The following is a 12,033-nucleotide window of genomic DNA, read 5'->3' on the forward strand; positions in this document are numbered from 1 at the left end:
GTTGTAGTTTGTTTCCTGTTTTATTTTGTAGGTTCAACACTTTCTACAGCTACTTCACAGTGAAAGTCCTCCATTAAAGAGAGCTGATCATGTCCTTAACAGTCTCACGGTCACTTTGGGCAGCTTAGCTTGAGTTAGTTGGGTTTCAACTGAGGTTAGAAGTGATCTAAATAGTGTGGTAGACCAGCAGTCTAAGACACACAGTATGTAACAGTGGTGTCTCTGGTTCAAATCCAGATGGTTTACATTTATTTTTATGTCATTCTGTTTTCTGTCACTTTCTACTGTCAACTATCAAATGAAGGCATGAATGTAATTCAAATATTCTAAAAAGAGAAGTGGTCCAAATTTACATTACTGCCCCTTTTTGTATGAGCAGATAACTTTAACATCACTACTGCCCAGGGATGTTTGTTCTTGACCTTAAGGAACAACATATGGTGGAGAAAATCTAAGGTCAAAGGTCCACTTACTAATGATCCAAAACGTTCAACTGCAAGCTCTGAATCTTTAGTAAGTGAGCTTAAATTCCCTTCACCATATTTTACATCAGTAGTTAGTTAAAGAACAAACTCAAACATTCAACACGCGTTAGTTTGGATCAGAAAGTCACACAATAACACAAACTAACTAACCGATAGAAGCAGCAGTAGAGCAGCAACTCCTGTGTTCTGAGAGGGAAAATACTGCTTTTGTGAATGAAGTCTGGTGGCTCTGAAGAGAGCGATATAACTACCTGGTCTCTATTGCTCTGGTCTATCATGTCCTCTCTATTGCTCTGATCTATCAGGACCTCTCTATTCTCGAGGTAAAGCTCCCGTCCACAGCTGCTTTACCTCTCCATCAGACAGCCCTTTCTGACGGGAACTGAAGCTGTTATATCGCTCTCTTCAAAGCCACCAGACTCCATTCACAAAAGCAGTAATTTAACTTCCCAGGCCACGGGAGTATACGTACAACCCCACTTCAAAGAAGCTGTCATAACAGCTGATTTTAGGAGAAGTCAAACCAACACAGTATTTTGAGGACTAATGTGAGAAAATGAATTACACATTTGAAGCTCATTCTTTCACATTCTTAATAGTTGTAAATCTTTACAGCGACTTCAACGTTCAGGCAGAAATATGAATATTTTCTTGAAGTGTAAATTGTGAAATGGAGGTTCTCAGGTGTTTTGTTACAGAAATACAATCAGTAGTTTGTGGCTCTAAAACCCAGACTAAGATCCATCTTAGTTTGAAACAGTATCTGCACTAATAGTTCTGCATCAGGAATATAAATCTGTTAACAGAACATTTAGTCTTCATCCTCAATGCATCATCATCCATCAGGTCAGTGCACAGTAGAAACAGTCTCTTACTTTGTGTCTGAGGGTCGAGGTTCATTACTGAAGTTCAGAGGATTCCACATGGACCAGTCACTCTTCATAGACAGACAGCTGGGTACTGGAGACTCTGCTCTCTGTCTGGACTGAACTCTGCAAACACCAAGATGATTTTATTCACATCACATGAATCCTTGATAAATTCTCTGATGACAAAGACATTTCAGTTTCTAAATACACAAACTACTGCTACTGTCAATAATGTGGTTTAAAGTTTGTATTAGTCCTCTTAGATTACAGATGTTCTGGGTGACTGACAGCTGTCACAGATACGAAGAGGAAGAATGCACTAATTCATTCTCTTTGTGTCACCAACAGTGTGTTAAACTTCACTTAGTAAATACATTTAGTAGAAATTTAATAAACAAACACACAATCAACTAAATCATGGCATTGGCATGGCATCACTTTGTTTTATATCATCCTGTATCTTCCCAGACGGTGAAGAAGAGAGCGAGTGAGAGAGTGTGACTGTCCCTGTGGTCATGTGATTGTGCCCATGGTCATGCGACTGTCCCTGTGGTCATCCCTGTGGTCATGTGACTGTCCCTGTGGTCATGTGATTGTGCCCATGGTCATGCGACTGTCCCTGTGGTCATCCCTGTGGTCATGTGACTGTCCCTGTGGTCATGTGACTGTCCCTGTGACTCTCCCCGTGGTCATGTGACTGTTTCTGTGACTGTCCCCGTGGTCATGTGACTGTGACTGGGGGGGGGGGGTAATTCTCTTTGTGTCAAGAAACGTTTGTTCAACTTCAGTTAGCAAATACATTTTAGTAGAAACTTTAAAATAGAAACACAAAATCAACAGAAAACATGGTATTGGTAGAGGAAAGTGAAAATGAGTCCTATAAATGAGTTAGTAGCAGCTCTCTTACTTTGACTCTGAGGGTCCAGCTTCATTACTGAAGAATAGAAGATCTTCTTTAGACTGATCACTCTTCATAGACAGACAGCCAGAGACTAGAGACTCTGCTCTGTCCTCCTCTTCCTCCACACAGTCAATCATCTTCGGATCTGAAGTCAGTCTGAGAGGTTAAACATTAACACTGACTGTGACCATGTACAGGAAACAAGTTTGTACAAGAGTCACATGCAAGACTGAGAGAACAGGAAGTAACACAACTGCGCGCGCACACACACACACGCACACACACACACACACACACACACACACACACACCTTTAAATCTTAAATCCCTTTAAATGTTCTTGTCTTACAGCAGGTTTAATGAGGATTATTCAGCCAATCACGACTTTGTGTTCTCAGATGAATCAAACTGTTGAGTTCATTCTAACATTTCTCTCCTCTACAGTCCACAGGGAGGAAACTGACTCAGACACTTTAACAGTAAACTAATAAAATGTTGGATTAACACTCACCCTGCTTCAGTCTTCAGTCGTCACCTCTCTGTGCCGTTGACACAAAATGGAGTCTGAACTCTCTGAACCGGACTGAACACTTTCACGGTTCCCCCCCCTGTACTCATGTACTTGAATCACATGGTCAGTGTGGCTCCTCCCCTCTCTATTTACAGGAAATCAGCTGAGTTCATCTGTGACTGTGTGTGTTCACAGCGGTTCACAGCCATTTAACATGATGTGGTCATAAGAATCTCTCTTGGCTTGAACAGGCTGAATGAACCCTCTAAGACCCACAATAGACCAGTTTTAGTCTTTTTTAGAGGGATCCAGGGGGTCTTTAGAGGGAGATAGCAGGTCAACAGTAGATGTCACATAGAAGTGGTGTACATCATCTGAAAGCTGGGAACCTGGAGATTAATTTGAGATGTAGCTCAGCACTGAGTGTCAAGTTGTTCTAGTCATTAATCAGAAATAAACATTAATTCATTAAAATAAATAGTGAAAGTGTATAAGGGTTTAGAACATTATGATAGAAGTATATGATGGGCATCCCCATACCAACAACCAGACAAAGCTAAATGTGTGGCTTCAACAACAGTGTGTTGAACATGCACCCCAAAACAAAAAAGGGATTGTTCTTGTGACCGACGGTACAGCTTCCATCGCCGACCTACAGACGAGGAATCCACAAGAATGTGGCTGAGAAACCTAAACTTGAAGAGACCACCTAAAACACTGTAAGTGTGCTCAACGGAGGAAAACCTGTATCCTACTTCGTGGTTGGGCTACGAAAGAGCAGCGGAGGAGAGACGTCGGGTCCTTAAAAGGACTGATAGCAGAGCCAGGAGAACGTCAGCTATGATTTCATGTGTAGGGAGGATACAGCATTGTAGCGTCTGTTTAATGACAGCCAGTTACTTTTACTATTTTATGTACAGTTTAAATGTAAGGCAGTTTATGGGCAGCATTACACTAAAAGAAATAGCTCAATGCTTTGATCACATGATCCTGTTTGAGCTGTAAGAGATGGTGTTCACACATGTTTTACTAGATGTTTTAATATGGAGAGAGGATTAGCGTACCGTTGGAAAACAGCGGTTCCGGCTCAGTGACGCGACACGACGGAGGTTGTGCCCATAATTCACGCAAGGCATCATGGGGACTAGGAATAAGGTGGATAGGCATCCTATAATATATTATAGAGTGATGCTACAAATAACACAGGAAAGCACTGTAAGTATGAACACTATATACAAACACACCACCTTAACCCTATAATGTTCCATTTGGAATATTATTGGAGTATTATAGGCCAACTATAGAAGATGCATAACCCCAAGTATAATAATATAAAAATAAAATCCCAGCTGATGATGACTGAAATAGTATAACATGCTTAAAAATCATACATAAATAGGAATAAGTCAAAAGAGATTGCGGCTTACACACGGTAACATATGAATAAGGGGAGTACTGACACTTATTTGTCTCCACTTCAAGCACTGAATGGAGGTCTGCCAAAGAGATTCTGTGATGATCTGACCCTTTAAAGTTAACTCAGTTCCATCAACATTAAACACAGCAGCTGGTAATACTGAGAGAAAACATATCCTACCTCAGAGCTTCAGTGAAGAGAAGATGGTCCTTCAGATGGTCTGTATACGCTTCCTCTTCTTCCTCCAGATGTCTTCCATTGATGCCACATATCTACAAGTGTGTGACAAATAAAAGTCTTAACATGCAACAGTAAAAATCATAATACACTTTTATAGAATTTATAGTTATATTTATAGTTAGTATTAACCTAAATACCTGGAGACTTCCATAGTTCCCACGATCATGTAAACACCAGTCGGTAGGTTGGCTATATGATGAAACACATGAGCCATTAAACTGTATTAACATCTACAATCTTACACTAATTGTGAGTATTGTGTGTTTTATCCTCTTTCTTTCCTCTTGATGTTGTTCCAGAGCCGGTACGCTTTCGCCAAGTGCTCATCCACAGGTGGCACTGATTTACCTCTGATATCAACAGCAGGAAAACTTTAACAAAAGAGATATAAAACGCCATGTTCATTCTCACAATATAATGCAATGTAACGTTACCAACTCAAGGCATATTGAAAGAGGCTGGCACACGGGTCTTGGTGCCTTCAAATGTTGTCGTGTTTAGGTAAGATAAGTGGAAAGTTTCTGAAAGCTCAGAGTTCACAAGTTGTGACGTGTTTGCTGACGGAGGCCACGGAAGTTCATTTTCCGCTGCATAATAAGTTAATATATTGTAATTTTAGTCGTATATTTGTGACCACTCTGTTTCCGTCCTCCATGTTGACCCAATTATGGCGCGGGAGTCGAGGTCGATGGAACAATTGAGTATTTATTTCTCATCTGTATAATGGGGCACACACAACCAGGCAGGTCAGGACTACTGTTAAGATGGTCGGCACAGCCCGCTCCAACCACAGCCTGAGAGTTTCTTTCTGCTGTAGGTTACATTATGATCGTATAGCAGGGCTGTGTGTTGGCAAGAATTGGGCAATACGATACGTATCACGATACAGGGGGAGCGATTCAATATATTGCGATACTGTAAGGAAGGCGATAAATTGCAATTTTTTAAATACAATTTTAGGAAAACTGTCGTAAAACACCATATGCATAAAATCGGAGTAAAAAAAGTTTATGCAATCATTTATCACAGTCCCTGTAACATCCAGCATCACAGCACTACTTTGAGAGGACAGTACACTGAGAGGGTGCATCTCTTTGCAAATGCTAAAGTATTGATTGAGTTAATCTTTGCATGTAAACTATTAATTAAAAATAGATAGAGTGGATTTGAGAATCGATACAGTATCACAAAACATAATATCGCGATACTCTATATTTTCCTTACACCCTTCTAAATCCATAATGGAAAAACATTTAAATACAAAGTTATAAAATTACTTTGTTTACAATTGTATTGTAAAACATGAGCATAAAAAACATAAAACCTCTTTTCACATTCCACACTTTGTCATTCACATACAGTCATATCAATGTTATCTAATTAAATGTGGTTTTAACAGCACAGCTAGTGTGTTTCTTTATCCCAAACTCTAAATGTGGTTTTCATTTCTCTTTAACAACAGAAGAGATTTACATATAAATGGTGCTCTGCTGCCACCTTCAGGAGGGTTACAGAACACAGCAGGTTAACAGGTCAATAAAAGCCTGATAACAAAGTGAATTAGAGCCAAAATGAAGAAGCTACTTAACATATAGAACATGCAACTAACATCCCACATCTGTATGATGGGACACACACCAGCAGACAGGTGAGGAACAGCGTTCAGATGGTCATCACAGCCCGCTCACACCTGGATGAAAGGACAGAAAGGTGCTGCATTAGCAACTAGCTAGATACCCGGATGTTACACGTTAAACTAGCAGGCTACGTCAATAGTATCAACCTCTCAACCGGAAATGACGCATTCACGGGACTGATAAGTTACTAAATGTGTTGAACGTGAGTTACAGCGTTAAACAATCTGATACTGGAGACTGTAGCACACTGAGAGACAACTTCAATGATGTTACTGACCATTATTAGTGCGGAGCGAGCACCGGACACCTACCCACAGTGCACCTGCAGGTACTACAAAATAAAAGCCTTATAAACCCCTACGTTATGTTACCCACAGTGCACCTGTAGGTACTACAAAATAAAAGCCTTAGAAACTCCTCCCTTATGTTACCCACAGTGCACCTGTATGTACTACAAAATAAAAGCCTTATAAACTCCTCCCTTATGTTACCCACTTGTTATCTTGTTAGTTAATGTTGCCGTTGCTTCGCAGTGGAGTTCTCACGGCTTTAACCACTTGAACATCAAGCATATTATATATGTATTATAGATTATATCTTGTGTACAGGACTTCACGAGTTGTAAACACGAGCTCACGAGTTTCATTGTAATTCTCCCTACACACTTCCACTCCGTTTGCGCCCTCGCGTGGAGGGTCCGCCATTTTAAGTCATATTATAGTATGTCGAAAAAATATAATAGTATATTATGTCGAAAAAAAGTCATAGTGTGTCCGAAAATTTAAAAAAGGTTATAGTATAGTAAATTGTGTTAGCTCACCTGGAAGAACAGATGCCCCGTGTACTCAGGTTGAGTCCTCATTGCAGCAGGTTCGAATCCAACCTGTGGCCTCTTTTCTGTATATCGTCCTCTCTCTCTCTCCCTTTCACTAACTCATGAAGGCAAAAAGACCAAAATCGTAAAATAAAAGTCATAGTATAGTATGTTTAAAATTTTTTAAAAATCATAGTATAATATGTCAAAAACAGTCATAGTATAGTATGATGAAAAAATTAAAATAAATTCCTATTATGGTATGGTATGTTGTGTTAGCTCACCTGGTAGAGCAGATGTACCAAGGATGAGTCCTTACCACAGTGAGATTGAATCCAACCAGTGGCTCCTTTTATAGTATGTCAGAAAAAATTAAATAAAGTCCTAGTATATATAGTATTTTGAAAAAAAGTCATAGTATAGTATGTTGAAAAATGTCACTTAATAGAAATCTCTGTAGGCTATTATGTATTATTTATATTTGAAACAATCATGCATACTTAACAGTGTTTTCTTCTCCCTGACGCTTGGCCATTGTTCCATTAGCTCTTTATTCACTCTTTACTTTATTAGCATCAATGTGTGCACAGGTAATGTTCAGATGTTGTGATATGGTTTGCTAGAGGTAATGTTCTGCAACTGCATCATTCCAAAGGGATATTCACTCTAAAAAACTCAGAAATTAAATCTTTCTTTATTTGCAAATAGCCAGTAACATACAGTATATACAGAAGCTTACACCTTTGCAGAAATCTCCCAAGTGTTGCCTTTCTTATCATACCAAGATTATTCATATGTAGTTGCAGAGATATTCTCTTCATTTTGGGAATGTCATTTTCAAGCAGGGGCCTGAGCCAGAAGGTTACCGTCTCCTCATCGCTCCATGCAGATGTGATGTTTTCAACTCTTCCTGCTTCATGTACGTCATGTACAAAGACAAGATGGCTTCTTGTCTCAGAATAGTGACTGAAGCTGCATGGACTACAAAACAATATGGCTGACCATGTAAAACTAATAACAGCGTGCAGGGTGTGACGCCCGTTCAGGTCGTCAAATACTGCCGCTCTGTCACGCCCTCGTGTTGTGATTGGCTAGTACTACACAGTGCTATGATTGGTGAATTATCTGGCAATAGCAATGTGCTTTCTTATGCTGTGACAAGATGGACAAGAGTGTGTGGACGAAGCCATGAAGTTGTTCATGTTTACTCATTTAGCGGCTGGCTAGTTAGCTAGCTAGCTAATTCCACCATGCTTTCATGCTACACTGGTAACAGAAAATGAGCAAAACAAAGTTGTCACTCAAATGGTGATGAGCTTTCCTACACTGTGACAAGTGTGAGCCATGTAATGTGAAAACTAGCAGGGTGACACATACATCTGTAATAAAATAAAAAAATGTTTTTTTTTGTTTTACATCAAACATCACATACAAAAGACAATATTAAGGAGCTGACTTTCCACCAAAATCCAGACATAATCTGTTTGTAGTTAGTTGAGAAACTGAAGCCTCAGGTTCAGGTTTTATCTACTTCTTTCTGTTTGTTACAAGCAAATCTGTTATAATATGAAAAAAGGCTGGTACTGGTATATATATTGTATATGGTATATATATATTTAGTAGTATGAGGAAATTAACTGCAGAACTCCATCGTTCCACAGGGTGGAGCTGCAACAGAAAGCAAAGCAGAAACATCTATTTAAATGTGTTAATCTACAGTTATGTTGTTATAAACAGAACTGATCTGCAGAGGCACTTTGGGTTCAGAATATATGAATGAATGAAGACAAAGTGAAACCCAGGTCCAGGTGGAGGAGGTGGTTGAGTGTGGAACAGAAGGAGTGGAGGAGTCTCAGTGTGTCTGCAGAGACTGTGCAGAAGGACAGAGTCCAGATACACTGATGATACTCTGTAAGGTCCAGAGGAACACACAGGGATGATGGTGGTTACAGATCATCTCCACTTCCATCTGTTGAGAGAAGAAGAAGACAACAGAAGTCATCCATCAGTGTTTACAGAGACTCCCTTCATCAGCTGTCAGTCAGCATCCAGTATAAAGAGCAGAAGGGACTTCAGTCTGTGTAGCGTAGCCAGCTTCCTTTCAGCTCTCATGTTAACGTATTGGAGTGAACACACTGAGCTCAGAGCTCCCAGACCAGAGGCCTGTACTACGAAGCCAGTCCAACACACCCAGGGTATCTTCTCCTTATCTGGTTTAACTAACCCCTCAACCAAGATCCCGCTAAGCGGTCCTACAACAGTTGTTATCAACTCCGTAAGTCACCCCAGGGTTTCTCAGTCTGGCTATGAGCGCGTTCACATAGAAGGGGCGGGGTTTGTAGCACATGACCAATCACAGACATGGACCAGTCTACGGTCAGCAGAGCGGCATACTTTACAAACACATATTAGAAAAGTTAAACACATAATCCAGACTAAAATTAACACAGTTTAAACTGCCAGATGCAGGAAGGACAGCTGAGAAAAAAATCACTGACTGTGTGGATGTGTTAATAAACAGACTTTTAATATCCCGATAGATCTGACTAGAACTAATTACACGTGTGTTCCATTAAATCAATGTGTTGATTAGATGTGTTCTTATAGAATAGAATAGAAGATACTTTATTCATCTCCTGGAGAAATTATAATACTTTAGTCTTATTCTTTCAGCTCCAACCCCGGCGGTGTGAAACAGACTTAGGAGAAAGTAAATAATAAATCTATAAACATAATTCACAGCGGTAAGCAGGGTTACTTTCACTTCTTCTAATCACCCACAGCATACATAAAAGTATTGGTAGCAAACTAACCAAGGCAACACATTCAGTCTGAGGGACTGTAGGAGCACGACTCTGACGTGTCTCACAGCAACATACGGCTCAAGAAGCTGATTCAGATGAGTGACTATATGAATATCATATATGAATATATGATAAGAGATCATGTACTGATTTTGTGTTATTGTGGTTATATAAATGTCATTTATGTCCGTTTCACACCGCTGGGTTTGCAGCTGAGAGAAGAAGGCTACATTATTGTCATACAGGTCATAACAATACATGTGATCACATTAACTCAGCAGAGTACATAAAGTAGTTCTAGTCAGATCTCTGGTGCTCTAGACGGGGCAGTGATATTACAAGTCTGTTCATTTACACGTTCACACAGTCGGTGACCTTTCTGCATGTGTCAGTTTAAACTGTGTTGCTTTTAGCCTGGATTATGTGTTCAAATTCTTTGTCTCTGTGTAATATTATCTTATGATCCACACAGTGGAAATAAACTGCTGAGAGTCCTGAGAGCATCATTACTGCAGAAACAGAGAGCTTTTCACTGCTCACTTTAATGATGGATTTACTGCTGCTAGGTTGGTTTCAGTCACATTTCAATGTTTCATCTACTTTTAAATATTACATGACAAATATGTAAATATTAGGGCTGTCAATCCATTCAAATATTTAGTCGTGATTAATTACATGATTGTCCATAGTTAATCGTGATTAATCTCAAATTAATCACACATTTTATATCTGTTCAAATTGTACCTTAAAGGGAGGAGACATGAACACAACAACATCTTCTTCACATCAACTCTAACACATGATCACAACAAGCTTCTGGCTGATCTGATTGGTTGACTGTTCTCTCTCTGTGTGTCACTGTTCTCCTCTCACAGCTTAACGGAGGAAACACATCACAACAATACTGCTGAAACCAGCATGGACCGACTCCGACCCTCTACTGACCTCAGAGTCTCCAGTCTACAGTGTGGACTCTTCACAAGATCAGACAGCAGCTTCACATCTGAATCCTGCAGGTCGTTGTCTCTCAGATCCAGCTCTCTCAGATGGGAGGGGTTGGACTTCAGAGCTGAGGCCAGAGAAGCACAGCTGATCTCTGACAAACTGCAGTCCCACAATCTGAATAAAGAATAAATGATGAAGATAAAAATCACTTTATAATCCAGTCAGATGTGTTCAGGTTTTAAATGTGTAGCTCAACATCACTATGTCCTAATCAATGAGCTTTTCTCTAAAATGAGTAGAGTGACTTTGTCATTGTGTTATTGTGGATCATCATAATGTCAGCCTTCTACAGACATCATCCAAATGTCATCACAACATTCATACACCTGTTCATGTCAACACACATCAATAACATGCTGCTGATCTCTGTGTTCATCTATGTGTGTGTGCTGAAGGATCAATATCGATGATCAGACATTATTTGTAGAACATGTTGAAACAATCAGAAACCAGAGAAATATTTCTACTTCATGAAGTAAACTTGATCAATTCAGAACAAATATTCAGGGTTCCTACACATTTTACATTCCAGACTTTTCCAGACTTCTCTGTAGATTTTTCAGACCATATTTGTCTTTGTGACTCGGGGTTCAGAGGACGCTGTTACAAGACTACAACCCCCCCCCCACCATGACTGAGATGTCAAACAATTTTCCTCAAAGTTTGCATCCAGCTCTCTTTTCCCCATTTGGAATTGTTAACCAACCAGGCTTTGTGTTTGGGATCATCAAGCCAGCTCTCAGAACACTTTACTCATCGTGGTCGTTCAGTCTACAGTCCTACAGAGAAAGCTGGACGACGTTCTGCTGTCAAACATCCTGCTCTAGGTGAATCACAATGATGCCGCCCCTCTATTAGCACCAGGGACAGACTGGGACACAAACCCATCCCAGGACTTTGAGACGGAGAGGTGTCTTATGTGAGCGGACGGAGGGCGCGAGACGAAACATTGTGGGTTAGTAATTTTACCACTAAAAGAGTTTTAGTGGTATAAAGAGAATGTGATGATGATGATGAAGACCTTCAAGACTCTTCATCGTGGATGACACCTCCTCAGTTTGTATCAGCACGTCATCACTGAATCAAAACAAGACCGGCCAGCTGGAACACTGGTCACAGTTCATCACGTTCATGATGTAAATGACTGAGCCAATCAGATTTCAGCCAGAACGAGGATCAGTCCAAATTAGGAGGGGCCGCTCGTCCCCCCCCCTCAATATGTAAAGTATTAGATTGTCCCAGTCTGACAGGCAGCGTTCTGCTCTGTGCCGTCTGCCTGCAGTTACCGGTTACTTTTTATTATTATATAATTATTGTTATGTTGCTCATGATGAATAGTTGGCCCATATT

At 40.1% G+C, this 12,033-nt stretch overlaps 1 protein-coding gene and 1 long non-coding RNA gene across 2 annotated transcripts in view; one reads left to right on the plus strand and one right to left on the minus strand.

Annotated features, from left to right (window-relative positions):
• LOC141762853 (uncharacterized) overlaps positions 1 to 12,033 on the minus strand; it is a 500,458-nt gene that overhangs the window by 385,341 nt on the left and 103,084 nt on the right.
• The window catches only part of LOC141762901 (uncharacterized), a 182,662-nt gene that overhangs the window by 16,274 nt on the left and 154,355 nt on the right, over positions 1 to 12,033 (plus strand). The window lies entirely within an intron of this gene.

Source organism: Sebastes fasciatus, chromosome 24 (genome assembly GCF_043250625.1).
Source record: "Sebastes fasciatus isolate fSebFas1 chromosome 24, fSebFas1.pri, whole genome shotgun sequence".
NCBI lineage: Eukaryota > Metazoa > Chordata > Actinopteri > Perciformes > Sebastidae > Sebastes > Sebastes fasciatus.